Consider the following 21,463-nt stretch of genomic DNA (forward strand, 5'->3'; position numbering starts at 1 on the left):
TGGCTTCAGTACCCTTGGGGTTCAGTCGGCAAAGTATTTTGAGTTCCTCCTCCAGGTGGTGGAAGTACACGCATGTGGTCCTTAGGCGAGAACAGGAGAAGGCTCCCCTGGCAAATATCACTGTTGCGGCAGTAAAATTAGTTACTTGATCAGTGTGCTGGAGTAGAATGCTGGACAATTTTCTCACCTGATCACACTGAAGATAATCATCACACCTCTATTGAGGCAGCAACCCATTTTAAAGTGCATTGATGTACAACTTATTCAATCTCTGGGCCTGAAGCATATCTATATCAATGCACAGAGAGAAAAACCTATGATCTGCTTTATTCCAACACACAGCAAGAATTGATCAAGATAAGTCTGTGATGATTTGCCTGTCAAATTTCCTTCCATCTCTGTAGGAAACCATTTAACCTGAAGCTGAATCCTTTCTTGATGGCAAAAATGAAATAAGACAGGAACTCACTGTGTAGAGATTTTCAAGCGTGAATCTACATCCCACTGTTCAGATTTGTTGTTGATTCTATTTATTTTTTTATCACCCTGTCTGCAGTTCACCCATCACCTCTCCCACCCCACTCTTTATAGCTATATATTTCAGGATAGTCACATTATCCAGGGAAGGGATCAACCATAATGATTTTAATTGTTTCAAGTTTTTGCTTTATTACATTTCAAAATGAAGTAAGTTGAAAGTGGACTGGAGTTAACAATTCTGCAGGCCATATTGACCTGCTGCATGTTTTCTATGTTTCTTTCCAAGAGGAATAGATCATTTGCACTCTAGCCCAAAAATCAGCAGATGATCCTCAGTCTATACAATAAACTATACTATGTTTCACAAGAGTGGAAGGCTTGTAAGAATTGTAAGAGCACCTTTAGCGCTCTGTTTTTGGAAGTGGCAATACTTCATTTCCTTTAATTTAATCAATTTGAAGATATAGCTGAGGCAGGTCAACATTATATTGATGATGATCTATGGGTGTTTATCAGGAAATCATTCATCCACAAGCTAAAAAAAGTTGTTCTTGCCTCAGAAGATGTTCTCATATTCATAACTGACATAACAGACGGAAAAAGAACAGGCAACTGCAAAATAGCAATGAGTTGAGAAGAAAAAAATACAAGCGTGTTAAATTCCAGAGAGCTTGTTGTCGAAGGATAATGCTGGAGCCTATCTTTACTCAGTTTCACATTTATTGTGCATAGTAAAAGGATTACAAAGATGTAACCCCTCACTCAAACCCTCCACCAATCTCAGTAATAGTCTCCTTATAAGTGCTCAAGTAAGGCCCCAGTTAATACCCTCCACCTGCACATAATTAAACAATTGATACACAATTAACAAAGGGAAGCCTAAAAGATAGATTAACTGAGCACATTGCCACAGTAAATGAGGCCGAGAAATGAGTATTGTGTAATGATTAGAAATATATGTCCTAAACCTCAATAGAAAAATTTCTTGCAGGATTAATGTACCTTTTGCAGTAATTTGATATATTTGCATGTGGCTTGACTATGTTAGGATAGTGAGTAGGTAACTGGCTTTCCCTGAGACTATTGTTAAGTTTAGTTCTCCTGATGTATCAGTGGTAAAGCTAGTCTGCAGCATCAATACATACAGACCCATAAGCTCTCTTGTGCCAGATGTGTGTGAAGTTAGCTGATGCACCAGTTGGGACAGACATTTGCTCTCCACATCCTGAGCTAGCTGGGGGGAAGGGGAAAGACCTGTTGAAGGGGAATCATTTACAATGTCAACCAGCATGGGGATAGGAAGGGCATTTAGTCAGTTAGCAATTTAGTAAGTGTTGGCTAAAGGGAGCAGAAAGTGGATCTCAAGAACAAGATGAGCTTAGAGAGGGCATAAGAGGAGGTTGGAAAATAAACTAAAAAAACACGTGGGTTCAGGGCTAGGGTGAGGGAGAGTCTTGGGGTAAATCTGGCTTTGTGACTAAGGGGAAAGGGTGGAAGCAGCACAGGCACTTGAATAATGATCTCAATCGAAGTGACAGAAGTCCATGAGCTCCTCTCACTTGTTGGAGGTGAGGTTTGATGTGGTGGGGGGAGGTGGTGCAGGAAAGGGTGGCTTAAGGATACATTTGTTAGTAGAGAAAAGAAGCTAAGGGTTATCTTTGCTGTACTGAATTATGTTGGAGTAGTGAACTGTTTTGGCAGAGGAGCATGAGGCCTGGCAGCACTTGATATGACTTAGCCGTATCCACTGATCTGGTGATGTGCCAGTTTCACTAATTCATTGTGCAGATGAGGACCATAGCAGGAAGAACAACTAGATTACCAGATAGCACAGGTTTTACTCTGGACAAGTGCATCAAAGGAGCAGGAGAAAGCATGTGATTGAGCAGATTGACAGCTGTAGAATATCAAGTCGAATGGAGGACCAAAGGCTAGGATGTTGGGGGCCTGAAGCTGCAATTGTAACTGACTTGGATAGTTATTTCCAGACTAGAGGCAGAGTAAAGTGGGATTGGAAGGTGGGGGGTTGCAGTGATTGTTGATCTGAAGCAGAGACCGTGGGGTAGTAGAGGGTGAGGTGAGAAGCAGGGGAAAGAACTTGGACTGATCAGCCACCAGAGAGCATGGAAAAGACGATTGGTGAGAGGGAAACAGCGGGCAGCTGGGGAAGCTGTTCATAATGAGGCAGTGACAGGTGCCTCGATGGGTCTTTCAGAAGGACAAGCACAGAAATGTTTTTGGAACTTAGTCACCACCATATTCCTCTACAACTCAAACAACACCCTCACTTGGACATACACTGCCATTCCTTGATTATCACTGGGTCAATTTTATACAGTTCCACATCTATGAGGAGAAATTTCTTCACCCAGAGAGTGGAGAGACTGTGGAATTCGCTACCACAGAAAGCAGTTGAGGCCAAAACATTGTATGTTTTCAAGAAGGAGTTAGATATAGCTCTTGGGTCTAAAGGGATCAAAGGGTATGGGGCAAAAGCGGGAACAGGTCACTGAGTTGGATGATCAGCCATGATCATAACGAATGGCAGAGCAGGCTCGAAGGGCCGAATGGCCTACTCCTGCTCCTATTTTCTACGTTTCTATGTAACACCATTGTGGAGGCAAAATCATCACAAGGGCTGCAGCAGTTCACAGAGAGAAGGCCCACCGCATACTTAGGGAAACCAAGGATTGGCAATAAATACAATGCTGTCAACGTTACCCACATCCCAATAATTTTTTTTTAAAAAGCTAATACATGAAGAAGGGTTACTTGAGTGAATTATCTGCAGAACTCTATCCCAGAAAGAATCAGTGATTTCTGGAACAATGAGGGAGAAATTTGGGGGGAATACAAAGGTAAAGAACAGGAACATGTCTTTCCAATTTAGGCTTAAAAACATCTGTGATGAAGAGAGCATTTATCATCAGAATGGAGGGAAGAAGGATATCAGAAATGTCATTTACAGTTTGCTCACTTACTGTTGTTGGCATCAGTGCATATTCAGTGCTGCAGTCCAGTGTGTCCAACTGGTTGTTCAGTTTGAGTATCTGTATTTTCTGTGATAATATTTCATATTTATATTGCAGTTTCTGTTATTATTTGTGACATTTCTATTTGGAGTATCTTCTTTAGTCTTTCTGCACAAAGTAGATGTCTGGAAATACAAGATCAATGGTTAAATGATATTTCATTGAATTTAGTGTTGCTTTTATCTAGATGCTTTTACTTAAACTGTGAATAATGTCTCTTACTCTGTTTCCATCCTGTGACTGATTCATATTGCAGTTGCTATGGAAACAAGGATATGGTTTGTGTTGCAGTTACTATGGAAATAATGGCACAGAATTGTCACAAGATGATGATATGGTATTGGGAATTATGGGTCTTGGCTTTGAACATATTTTGTGGGGACAATTGTTTTTTATCAGTTCTTCTTACTTCTCGTTGTGGAACATCACTGAAGATAGATACATTTGATTCAAGTACTTCCCTAGGAAGACGACAGAATAAAAGCCTGTTTGAAATGTCTGCGATTGAAAAGGATTCATATTATCTTATTAGAAACAATTAATTGAATGTCTAAAATTGCAGATCTCCTAGTCAGAAATGATTTGCTTAGATGCTAGGGGGTCAAATTCGATAGCTCCCGAAAATGGGCATGAAGAGCGTGATGCACGATTTACCCATGCCCATTGACTGTAAAGCAGACAGTACACCAACTTAATGCTGGATTCTAGCCAGCACTAACGTGCTGTTGATTGGCTGGGTGCCTGATCATCAGTGGCTAGCATCACTTAAAGTTAGCCTGTATCTCTTAATGTGGAGGTGTATTGTGGCTGGAGCAAGTGCTGGCAATTATACAGGAAGTGAATCTAACCTTGGAAACACTGAAGAATTCCACAACGTGGGAGAGTGGGCTGCAAGGTTTTGGTGGAAGTCTCAGTGGAGAAGGTAGAAAGTAGGAGAGATGTCCTATACCTGCAGAGGGCCAGGAGGCCCTCTAAAGACACACTCAGAAGGCAGTGGGAACAGATAGCCATGGAGGTCAATGCCAGGAGTTGAGCCCTAATTATCTGGATGCAGTGCCACAAGAAGTGCCATGACCTCAAATGAGTGGTCAAGGTCAGTGAATGCAACTTCAAATGCCATAGCCTACCAACTGCACTACGAGTCTCATTCACTACTCAGTGCACCACAACGCCATCACTCACCTACCAACAATCTCTATCAATCAGGCCTCAGACCTAACATTCAAATGCTTCAGTTCACCTTCACACACTTAGCACCCACATCTCACAGCTTGCACACACTCAGCTATTCAACCATAACAGCCACATCACCCAACCATATTGCCTCAGACTCACTGATACACATTCCCCTCTCTTGGAGAACAAAGCGGTGCACAACCAGAGGTAGGAGGATGTAACCGGAGTGGGAGAGGCATGCCTGCATGCCCTGACCTCACAGAGGAAAAAGTGTTGCTAATTGGAATATCCATTCTGACGCCATGGCCAGTGGGTGGAGCTGAAACATCAAAGATGGCAGTATCCTCATAGCTAATTCTCATTCTCACATCCCACCACCCCCTCATCCCACACTTTCTTCTGATTTACAAGCTGCAGATGGTGTAAGCATGCACCTCTTACTTTCCCTCCTCCCCACACCACAATCCTACCCTTGTGCCTTTCTCCTTTCAGATATTCAAGATTTTAAACCTGGTCAAGCAGTGGAGGTATAGCAAGAAGACAGTGATGATTAAGACACACCGTCAATTGATTTCACACCCGCAGCCATCAGCTCAAAAAATAATACAGCATGTACTTTAGAGACAGGACATGCAGGTGGTGAGACACTGGACATGAATGGCCTGCAGCCATGGCAGGGGACAAGGCTAGTGCAGGTGCCAGTTCACCAGAGGGCAATGTCGCATACTGGTTCTGCTGCAGAGGGCTCAGAGAGCACTTCAATGGGGCAGTATTCAGAAGAATGCTGATGGGTATACACAATAAAATGCTTGGTTCATTGGGAAGCCTGTGGCCAACGTCAAGGAGCATGGAGGATGGCAGCATCAATTTGGCACAGGACTTTATGCAGAGCTTGGAGCCCATCTTCTTCAGTGTGAAAGTGGTGGCCATAGTGGTTATGTTGCTAAATCGGTAATCCAGAGGCCTGGTGTATTGGCTGATGTATGAATTCAAATCCCACCTTGACAACTGGGGAATTAAATTTTATACACGAGCAAAAACTTTCTTAAACAGCGAGTGATTAGGATCTGGTATGCACTGCCTGAGAGTTTGGTGGAGGCAGATTTAACATTGCTTTCAAAAGGGAATTGGATAATTATCTGAAGACAAAAGATTTGCAGGGCTATGGGGAAAAGGCAGGGGTGTGAGTCTAGTTGAGTTGCTCTCGAAGTGAGCTGGGACAGACACAACAGGCTGAATGTCCTCCTTCTGTGCTATAACCAATCTATGATTCTAACTCCAACAGTGTACTCGTAGACCGAATCATGAAGCAGCATCTGATGGCCAATGTCTCATCTTTCATTGCAGCACAAGCAACTTACACCAGAGGTCTGAGTGCTGCCATGCAAGCTCAGACCTGCAAGTTCCCCTCCAAGCCACACACCATCCTGACTTGGAACTATATCGCCATTCCTTCACTGTTACTGGGTCAAAATCCTGGAACTCCCTTCCTGACAGCACTGCAGGTGTACCTACCCCACATGGACTGCAGTGGTTTAAGAAGGCAGCTCACCAGCACCTTCTCAAGGGCAGTTAGGGATGGGTAATAATTGCTGGCAAAGCCAGCGACGCTCACATTCCAAGAACGAATAAATAACAGACTGCAGCTACTATCATGGCAACGGATTAAAGCATGCAAAGGAACTTGCAGGTGTCACACCAGTCTAGTCTACTCCCCAGAAGTTGACCAGGTTCACTGAGGCAGTGCCCCTGAGGAGTGGCAGTCGCTCCATGGAGCACGAACCTGCTGTCCTCTTTCAGGAAGACAGCATTTGTCCTCCCACCCCTGCCAGCCTGCCTTGATATTGCCTGTCACCCACACATCCCAGACTGCTGCTGCCCATGTCGAGATGGTGCAGTCTGATGCTGCATCGTCTAGGCCCACAGCAGCTCAAGGTAGTCCTCCAAGGCCATTTGCAATCTCCTCCACAGGAAGTCAGCAGCATTCTACCAGCCATGCTGCTTCCATTGAAGAAGCAGAGTGGGAGCACTAACATCAACAAAGGTACATGGAAGACAGGGCACAGGGGTGATTAGCTGATTTTAGTATGCAATGTGGAACGATTTCATTTTATATATTTAGTTTGGAATAATTATTTTGTGGGGCTTTTATTTTTGCGCTTTGGCCAAGCTGTGATGATCAGTAACATAGAGAAGGTAAGGTGCGGGACCATTGGTGAATGGGGAATTGGGGTTGCTGGCATTGCATTTGGATGAACTTTTCACAGAAAGCCCGACTGGAAAGTGGCTGTCTAGGCCTCGTGCTCCTCCTCCTCTTGCTCCTCAGCAGCTTGCCATATAAGTGGTGGCCAGGGCTGTCCCCTCGAGGTTGACCACCAGGAATTTTGAAATGTGCTCTGCTAAGTACTGCAGCGCTCCTCCAGAGCAATCCTGGCAGTGGAAATGTTATTTCAGCATGCCAATGGTTGCTCTATTCCATTTTGTGTTGTATCATGACTTTCATTGAATGCATGCTGAGCAGGTGTGTGTCGGTTGAACACAAGAACACAACCATATGGCCCATTGAGCCTGCTCCGCCATTCAATACAAACAATACAATAAAATGATCTTAAGGCTCAACTCCACTTTCCCGCCCGCTCACCATATCTCTTGATTCCAAAAATCTGTCTATCTCAGCCTTAAATGTATTCAACGATGGAGCATTCACAACCCTCTTGTGTAGAGAATTCCAAAGATTCACAACCCTTTGAGTGATTTCTCCGCATCTCAGTCCTAAATGATCGGCCCCTTATCCTGAGACTGTGCCTCTGTGTTTTAGACTCCCCGGCCAGCGGAAACAATCTCTCAGTATCTACTCTATTCAGCCCCTTCAGAATCTTATATGTTTCAATGAGATCGCCTCACATTCTTCTAACTCCAGAGAATATAGACCCAATTTACTCAGTCTCTCATCATAGGACAACCCTCTTAGCCCAGGGACCAATCTAGTGAACCTTCACTGCACTGCCTCCAATGCAAGTATATCCTTTCTTAAGTGTGGAGACCAAAACTAGACTCCAGATGTGGTCTCACTGAAACCCCATACAATTGTAGCAAGACTTCTTTATTTCTGTACTCGAATCCCCTTGCAATAATGGCTATTTGCCTTCCTAATTGCTTGCTGTACCTGCATGCTAACTTTCTGTGTTTCTTGTACAAGCACTTGTACAAAGTCTCTTTGAACATCAACACTTACAAGTTTCACACCTTTTAAAAAATATCTGCTTTTATATTCTTATGACCAAAGTGAATAACTTCACACTTCCCTACCCTGCCATCTTGTTGCCCACTCACTTAACCTGTCTATATCTGTTTGCAGCCTCTCAGTGTCCTCGCCAAAGCTTACCTTTCCACCTACCTTTGTATCATCAGCAAACTTAGAAACATTACTCTGTCTCTTCATTTAGGTCTTTAACATAGAGTATAAATAGCTGGAGCCTCAGCACTGATCCTTGCGGCACTCCACTATTCACTGCCTGCCAACTTGAAAATGCCCTGTTTATAGCCACTCTTTGCTTCCTGTCAATTAACCAATACTATATTCATGCTAATATATTACCCCCAACTCCATGGCCCCTTATCTTGCCTATTAACCTTTGGTGTGACACCTTACTGAATGCTTTTTGGAAATCCAGGTATACTACATCTACTGGTTCCCCTTTATCTACCCACTAGTTGCATCCTCAAAAAACTAATAAATTTGTCAAAGAGGATTTCCCTTTATTAAAACCATGCTGACTTGTTCTAGTTATACTGTGCTTTTCTAAGTGCATTGTTAAGACTTCCTTAATAATAGATTCCAGCATTTTCCCAACAACTGATGTTAAGCTAACTGGCCTGTGGTTCTGTTTTCTCCCTCCCTCCTTTCTTGAAAAGTGGTGTAACATTTACCAACTTCCAATCTGATGGGACCTTTCCTGAATCTAAGGAATTCTGGAAAATCGTAGCTGGCACATCCACTAACTCTGCAACTATCTCTTTTAGAACTCGGGGATTTTTGGATTTTAGTCACTTATGTTTCTCCAATACTTTTTCTCTGATGATATTAATTTTCTTAATTTCCTCGCTCTTTTTAGCCCCTCGGTTACTGCCTATTTCTGGTATGAAACTTGTGTCTTCTACTGTGAAGACAGACACAAAATATTTGTTCAATGCCCCTGCCATTTCCTCATTCCAGATGATAATTTCTCCTGTCTCTGCTTCTAAAGGATCAACATTTACTTTAGCTACCTCCTACTTTTTATATACCCATAAAAGCTCTTACAATCTGTTTTTATATTACTGGATAGTTTCCTCTGCTATTCTATTTTTCCCTTTTTTATCAACTTTTTGGTAGCCCTTTACTGGTTTCTAAAACACTCCCAATCCTCAGACTTGCTACTCTTTTTTGCAACATTGTAAGATTCTTCTTTTAATCTAATATAATCCTTAACTTCCAGAGTGAGCCACAGATGGGTCTTCCTTGCTGAGTTTTTGTTTTTCAATGTAATGTATTTTTGTTGAACATTTTGAATTGTTTCTTTCAAGGTTTTCCACTGTTGCACTACAGAATCATCAGCGGTATCGTCATGGATAGCATTTGTTGTCCATTAGCCACCCTTTGGTTTGCTATGGTGGCTCAAATGCAGCTGGCAACATGGACTGCTGTAAAATGAAGGCATCGTGACTGTTGCCAGGATACTGGGCATCGACCTGCATGGTCACACACCAGCTGGACATTCAAGGAATGCAATCCTTGTCGGTTCCGGTACAGGGAGCAGTTGAAATGCGGCACCCGCAAAGCGCTGTGTGAGCAATAAAAGGCACTCTGCACCATGGGGATGCCTGCAATCCGAGAGAAGCTGTGTGCTCACTTTGACTATTTCTCTCTGGCAAGAGAGAACGAAATGTTGTTAGCTCTCATGACAGAGAGCCTCAGCCACCTCCCTTATGCACCAGTGGATGACAAACTGTGAAATGTTGCAAATAACTCCAGCCTAGAAGGAGCCAGACACATAAAAGTTCATCATCAAGGTCACCTTCACAGCCAACGGCAATGCGGTGCTCGTCCTGCCCTGTAGTTGCAGTTGTGGCTGCAGCAGGTGGCAGATTTCAATGAGGATGTCCTTACTGAAGTGTAGACATCTCAGACATTGGTCATCGTTGAGGCACGGGTAGGAGAATGGCATCCTGCTGAGAGTCCTTCTTCCCAATCTCCTCCTCTCTCTTCTAGCAGCTTGTCCTGCTCTGCGTGTCCTCTGTTCGTTCCCTAAGTCATGCTGTATTTCAAGGAGAATGGTTACTAGTGCACTCATGTTTGGGAGCAACTGATTTATGCAGAAGTCTTGAAGTCAGCAAAGACACCTTCAGCATCTGTGGCACCACTTCCTGTCGACTTTTCCAACTTGAAACAACTATAAAAAGCAGCAAATCCCTGTAGAATTGAAGCAACAGCCAGAAGAAATCAACCAGCAAATTAACCCGTAAGCAGTTGGTGATCCTTTTAAATAGAACTGTTGGGGGTATCCTTCCTGCTGTTGAATAGGTATTCAGCTGTGCAAACTTCGGGAAGGTGTCAGCTGGAGTGTTGAGCTCCAAAATGACACTGCTACCATTAAATCATTGCTGCATACTGATTGACACATGATTTGCCTGCTTGGCATGCTTCCAGCGGCTGTTCACTGCACGTGAAATTAGGCCCTCACCAGTAGGGCATCAGGTGCAACTCACCATAAAAGTGTGCAAATGCACTGCAAATGCTATTTTGGTCTCCAAATGGCACCATACCACCCAAGCAACTTGAGCATTCAATCGCAATTTCAGGCCAATGGTCTCTAATGGCCGAGTTTCAGCCAGTTGCCATTAAAATGTTTGGAGAATGCTATCCTTCCTATCTGGATGACTGGGTCTGAATTTTTCAATGACATTGTACTACTTAGATTGGCATTAAGAAAGTGTAAGGGTGTCATAGCGGCTGTTGGAAAAAGACAGGCAACCAAATAATATTTTTCAACAGGGAGTCCCATAATGTTAAGTGTGCAATAAGCTCCCTTTGATGGATACAAATGGAAGTATATCCTCTCAGGGAGAAGATATTTTACATTTCCCAGGCATTCTGGAGAGAGTATAATAGATTGAAAATATTTTGCTGTCCATGGTGATATCACTCTAATAGAATCAGAAATACTTTTCATTTGTAAGTTATATTTTAATTGTTGGTTTTCAGAGAATCATAGAATGGTTACAGGAAAGAAGGAGGCCATTCAGCCCATCATGTCTGTGCCAGCTCTCGAAGTGCAACTCAGCTGGTGCCACTCCCCCAGCTTTTCCCCATAGCCCAGCAAATCTTTTCTCTTCAGCTAACAGTCTAATTCCCTTTTGAATTCCTCCGCTGAACCTGCCACCACCACACTCTCAGGCAGTGCATTCCAGATCTTAACCACCCGCTGTGTGAAAAAAAAATTTCTCATGTCGCTTTTGCTTTTTTTACCAATTACTTTAAATCTGTGCCCACTTGTTCTTGATCCTTTCAGGAGTGGGAACAGTTTCTCTCTGTCTATTCTGTCCAAACCTCTCATGATTTTGAATACCTTTATTAAATCTCCTTTCAAAGTTCTCTTCCCTAAAGAGAACAGCGTCAGCTTCTCCAATCTATGAAAGTTTAAAAGTAGATTGGCCAGGACTTTGTGCTAAAAATAATGCTGAGGCCAACAATGTTCACTGATATTAAACAGAAACCCGATAGCATCTTCTGAAGACTGCACGTGTGCAGTTAAACATGGAAATGAAGAAGTTGCTGTCCAAGCTGATCATCCAGAAGTTTCACTATAACAGTACCTCATTGTGGTGTGATGTTGTTGTACTTATGTGTGATATATACTCACTAAACTCGCCTTAAAAAGATAAGGTTTGTTCATTCAAGTGTAAGTGAATTTTTAATGGTGTGATAAGTCTTAATTACTGCCAAACTGTTGTGTGTTGTTGTGGTTGTAGCATAGCTAGGGCATTGTTGATAAAGTCTTGGAGTTGGATAAGGTCAACTAATAACTCTTCTATTATTTACACATCTTTATTTACACTCTCCACAAGCCTCTCTAGCTAGCATCCTTCGTGCTGCTGCTCTCTCTTCTTTTGACATGGCTGAGCATATGTGGTTGGGTGCAGGTGGGGTGTGAAATCCAGGAAAAATGTGAGTGCACTGGGGAACTGTCACCAATCACACTGATTTCTGCATTTCAGTGCAGTTAAACTGTGCACAAGCAACCCCCATGGGAGAGATGGGTTGTCAATTTCAATAAGTTAATCCCTCAATTACAGCAATATTAATGTGGGTTTTGGCATTTAACTTTGGCTCCACAGTTCCAAAGGCTTCCTGGAGCTCACCAGTGAAAGCAATGTGAAAAGAACTGTCAGGTAGTGTCAGATATTTTCAGCCTTCTGGAACAAGGCCTGCTGCCAGCTGGACTTATTGGCCACACTTTACCAGTGGCTGCCAAAGTCACCAATACCCTCAACATTTTTGCCTCTGGATACGTCTAGAAATATTTGCAAGATCTCGCAGTCGGCAGCACACAAATGCATGGGACAGGTGTCTGATTGCTTCTTTGCCAGAGCCAGCAATTATGTCACCTTCACTTGTGCTGACACTAATCAAAATGAGCAGGCACTTGGGTTTGCAACTCTGCCTAGCTTCCCAAAGGTGTAGGGCGTCATCGACTACACACGTGGCATTAAGGCATCAGTTAATCACCCAGGAGTGTTTGTCATCTGCAAGGGCTTCCACTCATCAACATGTAACCGGTGTGCAACCACAAAAAGATCTTTATGCAGGTGTGCACAAGATCCCCAGGGAGCTGCCATGATGCTTTTGTCCTACGGCAGTCCACCCTCTCAAATGCTTTTGCACCCGGAAGCAAAGTTACCAGCTGGCTGCTTGGATGCAAGGGGTACCCACTTAAAATGTGGCAGATGGCACCTTTCAGAAACCTGAGGAATAAGGTACAGGAATGATACAATGAATGCCCTGGTATGTTTTGTACACAAAAGGCAGCAAAATCCAATCTGGCCAATTACTGCCCATTAATCTACTCCCAATCATCAGCAAAGTGCTGGAAGGTGTCATCAACAGTTCTATCAAGTGGTACTTACTCACCAATAACTTGCTCATTGATGCCCTGTTTGGGTTCTGTCAGGACCATACAGCTCCCGGCCTCATTACAGCCTTGGTCCAACTGAGCTCAATGGAGCCAAATTCCAGAAGTGAGGTGAGAGTGACTGCCCTCAACATCAAGGAAGCATTTGGCTGAGTATAGTATCAAGGTATGGTTGGCATCCTTCCATCTACAAAAGATGATGGACATGCAGCAAACAATGCATTTAGGTGGGATGTCTTCTCTTGGTGCACCTTTGTTGATGGCTGTGAAGGCCAATCCTTGAGAAGCAGGTTCTGCCACAAGTGCTGCATGTGAAGCTGCCAAGTGCTATGAGTTGTTGTTTTTGATGCCGGCGCCTGTTGCCAAGTTGCTATTGCAACTGGCTGTCGTGGTGGTGCACACCAGTCCACAGGATATGTCACCATTTCCCTCTTTCGTCAGCTAGTGACTCCCAGGTGCGATAGTCGACATTTAGAGCATACATCCATGCAAGCATCCTTGAAGCGGAACTTTGGGAGCCCCACTGATCATTTGGTACCAGCTACCTCATCATACAGAAGTCCTTGGGTATGCAACCCGTCTTCCATCCTGCGGACATGTATGATCCACCGAAGCCACCTCTGTTTGATTAGTGCCAACACACTTGGAAGCTCTGCCTTTGAGACGACTGCCACATTCATGACTTTGTCCTGCCAGGATATACCCATAATGTGTCGCAAACTGCGAAAATAGAAATTATTGAACTTCTTTTCCTGGTAGCTGTAAGTTGCCCATGTTTCACAGCCATGCAGCAAGATGCTAAGAACACAAGTCTTGTAAACCATCGGATTGGTCCTAAGGGGCAGCTTGGTGTTATCTCATGCGTGTTTCGCAAGTCAGTCAAAGGTGGTAGCTGCTTTCTCTATGCATGTATCAAGCTCTGCATCAAGAGACACTGTGGACCCAAGGTAGCAGAATTTGCTAACCACTTCCAGTGGGGCGTTATTTAGTGTGATCAGGGGCAGAAATGCAACACCTTGTCCCATGGCCACGGTTTTCTTGATGCTTCTGGTCAAGGAGATCAAGTAACAGGCATGGGAGAGACAGTCCATGTGTCTTTGTAAAGTATCAAGGAACCCTTGTAAAATTGAAGTCAATAGAATCGGTGGTGCAGGTGGGTGGGGAGTCTTCACTGGCTGCAGTCATACCTAGCGCAAAGGAAGATGGTTGTGATTGTTGGAGGCCAATCATCTCAGCCACAGGACATTGCTGCAGGCGTTCCTCAGGGTAGTGTACTAGGCCCAACCACCTTCAACTGCTTCATCAATGACATTCCCTACATCATGAGGTCAGAAATGAGAATATTAGTTGATGATTGCACTGTGTTTAGGCCCATTCACAACTCCTCAGATAACAAAGTATTCCATGCCTGCATGAAGCAAGACTTGACCAACACTCAGCCTGGGCTGATAAATGGCAAAAACATTCACACCACACAGTGCCAGGCAATGACCATCTCCAGCAAGAGAGAGTTTAACCTCTTCCCCTTGACTTTAAACATAATTATCATTGTCAAATCCCTCCACCGTCAACATTCTGGGGGTCACCATTGACCAGAAACTTAACTGTCTCAGCCACATAAAAACAAGAGCAGGTCAGAGACTGGATATACTGGGGCAAGTGACTCACCTCATGATTCCCCAAAGCCTTTCCACCATCAACAAGGCATAAGTCAGGCATGTGATGAATACTCTCCACTTTCCTGGATCAATGCAGTACCAACAACACTCAAAAAGCTCAACACCATCCAGGACAAAACAGCCTGTTTGATTGGCACCCCAGCAACCACCTTAAACATTCACTCCCTCTACTGTCACCACACTGTGGCAGCTGTGTTTACCATCTACAAGATGCACTGCAGCAACTTGCTAAGGCTTCTTTGACAATATTTTCCAAACCCCATGACCTCTACTGTTTAGACGAACATGGGCAGCAGGTGCATGGAAGCAACAACACCTGCAAGTTTCCCTCCAAGTTGCAAACCATCCTGACTTGGATATATATTGCTGTTCCTTTATAGTCGCTGGGTCAAAATCTGGAACTTCCTATCTAACCACAACTGTGAGAGCACCTTCAGCACTGCAGCAGTTTAGGAAGGTAGCTCACCACCACCTTCTTGAGGGCAATTAGGGGGGGAAATAAATGCTGGCCCTACAGCGACACTCACAGTCCATGAAAAAAATTACAAAAAACATGCCAAAGATGAGCTTCAGGTGTCTGGACAGGTCTGGAGGCGTCTTTTGATACATATCAGCCAGGTCTCCAGAATTGTCATGGGGTACTGCTCTGAAAAACATTGCACAGCAGCGAAGTTTGGACCTGCAGGAGGGACAAGGCACAGAACACAGATCCTCTTCAGAGATTCTTAGGAGGAGGTGAAAGGTGATACGGGCAATACTCCACCATTGGCACACATTGCTGCTGAGGATGCTCTCATTATAGAGAGATTCATTTAGGTTCCACCTGTGCACCCATCTAAGAACCACATGTAAAGCCATTTGTGCCCTTTTCCTTGCAATGCCATTAACACAAAGCAGTCCTGCAAACAACTAAGGCTCCCTTTCGCAGTCCCCATCACTCGGCATCAATTCATGTCTTCCCATTCATCCTCACACAACTGAAAAGACCACTTACCAGCCTGCAACCAAGAATCGGCAACATCGTGCAAAAGAATATTTATGTGGCTCATATATATAGAAACAGAAACTTAACTTTCTAACAATGTGTAACTCATCCATGTGTTACTACAAATCTTTACTCTTCCATTTCCTATCACTTCTACAACGTGTAACCTCTGTGCCTTCAGCAGAGGTCAAGGCAGGCTGCTCAGATCCCTGCTCTGATTGCTGAGAGCTCTTGGCTGACGTCCTCTCTGTTTTGGAGCCCAAGAGAGCCCTGCACCAGAGATCCCTGCCAAAGACTCATCCAATGGGACACAAAGCAGAATATGGGAGACTGATTTGGTGGCTGGGGGTGGCGCAATGTCTGAGAAGTTGAAGTGCTTTGAGCCAAGTCCCCACTTCCATGCCCCCTTTCATCATCCCTCTCACGGACCTCCTGATTTTGGGCTTATACTTGACTCCTTGTACTCAGCTCAACAGTCATTCTGAGGCCAGCAGAGATGCTGAACTAAATTAGTGGCTCCATGCCTATATTTTACAATGTTAAGAAGTGACTGACCTTGGGGGAAATTTTAATGGACTGTGTGAGCTGTTAAAATAGAACAGTTTCTTCCTTCTTATTGTTCACGCTGCTGATTTTGGCCGTGTGGTAAACTCTATACTTTGGCAGGGGCCTTTTGCATAAATGTTAATTGGTGTCCTATGACGACTCTGATGTCGTCTTAACTGGGGTCTGATCAGGAAAATTGCCCCACCAGGCTGAAACAGGTCAGCAGCTACTGACAAGGATGAAGCAACTTTCTAGGCAAGTGAAAAAAACTCCTTTGTCGGGCCAGAAGGATCAGCTACAACAGTGACTATGCTTCAAAGGCACTTCCATGGGTCTAAAATACTTAGGGATGGCCTGAGGTCATGAAAGGCATGATATAAATGTAAGCATATTCTTTCTTTCTTTTACTACTCCTCCAGGCCACACAAGAGAAATCATGTCCTCCCCTACCCCAGATTACTCCCCATTCCTCCTGTGGGACCCTCCAAAAACCCCCTCCCACCTCCACTTACTTGCAAGCTAGCAGGTGTCTAAGGACCACCTTTCCTCCCATATCAACAACCACTCTAGGCCCTTTTCATGCCCTTCTTGGGTGGGAAGTGGACCAGTGGCATTTAAGTCAGGCCCAGGAGTGATAATCAATTGGGCTTGAAACTTGGGCCTCAGACTCAGTGCACTTCTCACTCAACCTGTCCCTACCTGCCCAAAATGCACTCTGGTTTAAAATTAACCACAATGTTTCAAAAGTCAATGTTAACTTTGAGAGCTCATATAGGAGAAGCATCTTTTAGAGAAAACAATAAAGGTTTTAATTACTCTAAATATACTATGTGTAACAATTAATGCTCATTTATCACCTTAACCTTAAATTAGCTTAAAATAGGTTGAGTCACAGTCTGATTGAGTGTATTGTTACAATCAGGTGAGGACAGGTCACAAGGCTCCCCTCTTGTCCTTCCTCTTATTTGACTGCAACAGGATTTACTCCTTTCAAAACAGTGGATGGGCGTACCACTTCAGTGAGTGTTTACCTTTTGCTGTAATCATAAAAGAACCCATCGGACAGGTTTTTTTTGAGTTGAAACAAGAAAGAGGTGAGTTTATTATACTTAACAATCTAAACCCGATCTAAAAAAATAATAAAATTACACTACACATTCACGCACACACTCAAATGAGAATTACACAAACACAAATAGATTTCAGAACGATGAGGGGTAGATATGTTGTTGGATTAGAGTCCAGAACAAATAAAAATGAATACATAGTCTGTGGGATTGGATGATTCAGTTGTCTTGCGGCTAAAGTTGTGTTCTTGAAGTCTTTGGCTGGTAAGTGTACAGTTTGTGGCTGGCCCACCTGGTTCAGGCTTTTATTATATGCATAATGTAGGTAGCTTTCTTCCCCTGGTACCTTTGCCTTGGATCCAGCAACCAGCAGCTAGGCTTCGCATGCCCCCACACGAGGTCATCTGGAGAGAGAGAGAGAGACCTTCTGGCTTCTGCCCAGAATCAGTCACTGGCTTGTCTCCTTTGTCCAAGGGGAAACTCCCAGCTTTCACAGAGATGGACAGATGTGTACTGTCTGGAACCTTCTAATGAGATTCAAGTTTAGGAATGTCAGTCCCTTAGGCCTCAGGATGTAAACGTTTACAGCTGGAAGGGTTTTCCCTTTCAAGGTTAATGTGCCACGTTGGCTTTGAATGTCCTGCTAATGAACGCAATCTCCTGTTGTTCACTCAATAGAGCCAGTCATTGTCTTGGGTACAGGCTAATCAGACATGTGTCTCCTCTTTGAGGCATTGGAATGTGTAAGGTGTTCAATTGATGAATTTAAAAATCCCCCTTTGGCAAAGTAAGTTTTCTTGACAGTATATTAATCCGTCTACCAAAGACTAAGTGGCAGCAATATTGAATCCAGTACAGATCTCTGCGGTCTAATAACCATGACATAATAACTGGAGAAGCAAACTACATATGGGAAATTATCATAGAAGTAAGCTATGAAATTCTCTGAGCTGGGTTACAGTTATAGCAATGCACTCAAAAATAGTCAAGCAACCAACTGTTCTCACTTTCAGTTCTGATGTGGTGTTATTTGCTAGTGTTAAAGTATCCTGAAAGCAATGTTCACATTACTTTAAATGTAGGTATTTGCTATGTGGCATATAGCACCATCTGTTCACCAGCTACTGTAATGTTCAAATTCGTCTACTGCTGCAGGATTTTCCTCAAGGGTAAAGGCAATCCCAGATTGAACCTCTCAATTTCAAACCTCCTCCTCAGACTCTCTTTCGCTGCGCCTTCTGTCTAAAACCAAGTGTAAGAGGACGATCTCCAAGATTGAAACTATCCACTTACCTGTATCAGCCTCCCCCTCCTATTCCCTCATTCTCTGAGCCCTCACCCCATTTCACTTTGTAGCTTCTCCATCATCTTCGCCATCCAACACTGGCCAGACTGCCCTTGGGAGTATTTCCTGCTCTCTCTCTAGTCCCAATCAACCCAACTTCTGATTCAATAGTACCTTTCCTTATCACAATGCTTGCTGATAGGTATTGTTACTTACTGCTTCAAAATTGCCCTCATTAACCCTCCTCAAAATATCCATCCACAAGCCCTTTGTCTCTCCAACTAATGACCCATCTCTAAATTCCCTTTCGCCTATAAGTTCCTCAAAGCTTATTATCAACACCCAGTCCCATGCTCAGTTCCCCTGCCAAATCTCATCAAATCAACTTCTGCCCCAACCAGAATTGTTCAAGCCCAATGGAAGCGCTCATATGAAAATCTATCTCCAGGAATGTATGTTACATATAGGCTGGATCTAGAAAACCATTTGTTATCATTTATGCTCTTGAGTGTGTAATAGTCTAATATTCTTATGGAAGATAACAATCAGAAATTCTTGTACTTCTTGCTAATGGCCCCATTGCCTAGGTATATGATCAGTATTCATTCTACTCCTAATTAAATCTCACGCTAACAATCCCCTCAACTAACAAACGTTCTGAGAACTAATCTTCCGTCTTACTCTGCTGGTTCCATCAATTGCCTTGGAGTTTTGACAGAGGCCACTAAAACTGCTGTTAATTGCAGGCTTAAATTATTTCCATTTTTCCTCAACTTTAGCAAACCCTTGTAACCAGAGGTGCCAGAGCTTAGCACCTGAATAAGTAGGAAATGAGTCTTTTGATCCCAATAAGAAATACATTTATCACCACTACAGAGGGGCTCATCAAAAACTTCAGAGCTACAAAATCAAACAGAAAGGCATGGTTACTGACCTAGTTGTGAATTTTCATTGTGCGAAATGTACGTGCCAGGAAGATACCATTGTTTAACTCTGCTGCACATGTCCAATCCATATGGAAAAAAACAATTATGAATGGAGATCTCTATCACTGTATATTTGTATGCTTCTGTGTACACATGTCTAAAGCATGATATTGGAAATAATATCAGTAGCCTTTCGCTGAAATGATGCCAACCTGTCCATTTTGGTTTTGATGCCTAATATAAGCAGTCTTCAGGGATTTTTTTGAGATATTCTTTGCCTTGAAACTTTACTATCCAGGAATGCCACTGATTCTGCGACCATTTCCTATGAACAGTCTGAGTGTCCCACGGTCAGGTGAGCCAACTTTCAACAATGATAGTTCACAAAGGGCACTACCACATTGTGAACTCACAGAGTAAGAAATAGTGCATGAATAGGAAAGGCCAAAAAATATAATTTTGGCATGTAACAAACACAAAAATGCTTTATATTCCCATCTTTTATTCAATGTATCCTTCATTTAACACATTTCATGAGCCATAGGCAACAATAATGTTCTGACCAGGTGAGAAAGGTGTCCAGGATTCCCTTTCAGCCTTCACCTGGTCTTACTGTAACAGGGTTTAATTTTAAACACATCGTGTTTTTAGCTCCCCCTTGGTGAATCCTTGTTCACCGCTTTCCAATTATAAGGCAGAGAAACCAGCACAAACAGGCTTTCTTAGGTTTAAAGAAGAAAAGTTGAAATTTATTAAACTTAAACTCTAATTCAATTAATGCCTACGGATACAGGCCGCATTCCACGCTGGCATACATACGCGATATACACATGCAAATAGAGACAGAAAAGAGCAGAAGAAAATTAACTGGAAAAGTTTGAGGAAATACCTGAAGAGTTGTTGTTATGGTTCTTCGAGCTCACTGTAGAGTCCTTGATTGTAGGTAAATCTTGCTTTTCGTTGGGGCCCAGTGTTCTTCTTAAACTTTGTTTGCTGCAGGAGACTTTTCTCTTTTGAGGTTCATGTGTCTTCAGTAAATTCAGAGGCTTGTAAGAAAGAGATGGGAGCAGGCTGGAGAGAGATCTTCTCAGTCCAGGAGAAAACAGCTATCTGCCCAAACTGTTTGTACAAATACAAAAAACTCAAATTGCCCAGCAGTTTAGTCATATGACAAGCTGGTTTGACCATGTCTGTTTGAGTATTCGGCCATCTTAGCAGTCAACCTGGAATGTGAGCTCCCCAACCTTCAACGTCTGGTGCTCAAAGGTCCATTGTGGATTGAATGTCAAGGAATGGCTGTTTTGTCCTTCCAAACAATGTCTGTTAATATGCAAATGTCTTTTCCAGCCATGGCTGATCTGTTTAACAAGTCTTCTTACTCAAGTAACAGTTTAAAATCAATGTTCATGACAAAAGTAATGTGCCTCATTCTTGGCAGGTGGGGGCCTAACATGACACCTCCACACCCAGCAAAATGAAATGCGATTTGAGAAAAGGCACATTTCATTAAAAGGGTCAAGAGAAAAATATAAGATACAGGAAAAAAACATGCGTTTCTCTTATTCATTCGCATTCATTCATGAATCCTAAAACTTATTGAAACTGTCTTCTCTCGGTGCCAGTGCTGCTTTCATTGCCCGCTTTTTGGCATCCCAATAAACATGTGGTTCTTTTTTTGGGGAGAAGTTTCTCTTCCGTTTGTCCATTTCCATGGCTGCCAAGGGTCTTTATCCCTGTTGAGGTAATTTTGTTTTTGAAGATTCAGTCGTGGGTCGGTCTATTCTGAACTCTCTTTCAGTGCTTTGCTGAGTCATGCAAAGGCTTTTGACTTCAGGGGATGGGTGCTTTGCTTTTTTCTGACTGTGGGGAAGGATTCTTTGCTAATCTCCCCTTTGTCCCAGAGGACACTCCTGCCTGCAGGTATTTGTGCAGACTCTACTGCATGCCCCGTGGCACTTCGACTAGGTGAGGCATCACCTTCACCATTTCTCTGCCCCCTAGAGGTCTTTCATTGTCTCTGCAGGTTCCTGTAAATGCTGTTAGCAAATCTGGTGGGGTGCTTCTAGTGTCTGCATTTACGTAGGAGGATGTGGGGTCTAATTTTTCACATTTTTCG

This window comes from Heterodontus francisci, chromosome 10, assembly GCF_036365525.1.
Source record: "Heterodontus francisci isolate sHetFra1 chromosome 10, sHetFra1.hap1, whole genome shotgun sequence".
Lineage (NCBI taxonomy): Eukaryota > Metazoa > Chordata > Chondrichthyes > Heterodontiformes > Heterodontidae > Heterodontus > Heterodontus francisci.